Here is a 1,968-nt window from a genome sequence, read left to right as displayed (position 1 = left end):
GAACCTGCGTGTTCTTGTACTGCGGTGCGGGATGGACAGTGCACTTGGGCATAGGGCAGCGCCTGCAAATCGGCCTGGGGGGATATGGTGAAGCTACGTTCTGGGTGACTCAGGCTTCTCCAGACACTGCCCCTGCCAACTCACCAGCAAAGGGGAATCTGTCTGACTTGAACAGGCAGGCGCTCTTGGTCCACGGGTGCACTAAAGCAGTTGTTGATGCAGGCTCAGCTACGCCAGGGAATCTCATCAGGGAGGCTGGATGCCACCTCGGACACCCTCCTGCCTGTACAGTAGGGCCCATAACTAAGGCAGTGTGTCTGTCATGGATTTCGTGCCTTCGTGACTTTTGCAGCGGATGGTGCAGCTGGCTCAGGGGCTGCCCAAGTGTTCGGGCAGCCCCTGAGCCATCAGGAGCAGCAGTTTAGGTGTGGGAGGAGGGCCAGGGGCAGGGGTTTGGAGTGCCGGGCAGTGCTTACCTTGGAGGGACTCCTAGGGAGCAGAGGGCAGGTCCCTGCAGCTCCTAGGCAGAGAGGCCAGGGGGGTTTGCATGCTGCCCCTGCTTGCCAGCACCACCCCCGCAGCTCCCATTGGCTGTGGTTTCTAGTCAATGGGAGCTGTGGAGCTGGAGCTCGTGGTTGGGAGCAGTGTTCGGAGCCCCCCCCCAGCCTTCCCTCCCCCTAGGAGCTGCAGGGACATGCAGTCCGCTTCCAGGGAGCTGCGCAGAGTTGGAGGATAGGGAGCCTGTCAGCTCTCATATATCTCTCACACTCACACACCCCACCCCCACCCACCCCGCCCTGGGCTGCATGCCTCTGCTCGCACCCTCCAGCACCAGTGAGGGTTCCAGGCCACCCCCCCAGAGCACCCCTGGCCCCATTTTAGTCAGGGGTATATGGTACAAGTCATGGGCTGTGACTGTTTGTTTACTGCCTGTGACGTGTCCATGACTTTTACTAAAAATACCCGTGACTAACAGGTAGCCTTACCCATAACACCCTGGGTGCTGATTGTGGTAAAAATCCATGTCATGAGATTTTTTTTCAGCATCATTCATTGCATTGGCCTTTCAGTCCTGGCCTTGTCCCCTGTTCCGCCAGCCACTTGCTGCTCATAAAGCCATGTCCTTATGTGCCAAAAGGTTCTTGGCAGGGTGGAAGGATTGTTGGTTTTTACTGAGTCACACCTATGTAATCCTAGTGCAGGTGTTCTCAGCCACGGGGCAGGGGGTGCAGAGGAATGCCCCCACTTCCATGCCAATCAGTGAGGAAAAGGGGAGCACCACTGTTCTAGTGAATCCTAAAGACTAAATTGACCTGGCAGATCCTCTCTAGGCAGTGGGGTATGGTGTCTAACACCCATTGTATAATGTGGGCAGGGCTGAAGGGAGCCGGAAGTTAATGAACCCAAATTGGTATGTTGGATATTAAGCTTAATTGGTGGACAAAATAATGAGGGGATGGGGTAGTCAACCCATCACTGCCTTGTTGGGTCCTGAAAGATTTTGTGGGAAACGAACCAAAAAAAAAAAAGTCTCCTGGAGTGAGCTTCACCATCATGGCTCCCCCTGCCCGCAGCATGGACCTTTATCACCCTAAAGCGGAGAGATGCCCTGACCAGACCCAGCCAGAGAGAGGGGCCCAGATGCTATCGCCATCTGTACCAGCTCCAGCTGAATCCCAAACACCACCTGGCATGACAGTTTTTTACCACCTTTGTTTCAATCTAAGAGACTGTCAAGTGAGGAGGCTTTGCCTTCTGAAGCTGGACTTTAGCAGCAGCAGTGCTCGCAGCTCTAGCCCCTCAACCAACTTCTTCCCTTTTCCCCAGAATGACAGGTATGGCTGTCTTTAATACATCGAACGAGGGCTTTTTCCTTCTGAAAAACTCTCTGCAGCTCAAGGGGAAGGGGGCAAGGCTGGTGAAAATAAGTCTTATTTAACACTTCACATTGTAAAGGCTTTAAGTGAA

This window comes from Chelonia mydas, chromosome 6, assembly GCF_015237465.2.
Source record: "Chelonia mydas isolate rCheMyd1 chromosome 6, rCheMyd1.pri.v2, whole genome shotgun sequence".
Taxonomy (NCBI): Eukaryota; Metazoa; Chordata; order Testudines; family Cheloniidae; genus Chelonia; species Chelonia mydas.
This window is presented reverse-complemented; position numbering follows the sequence as displayed.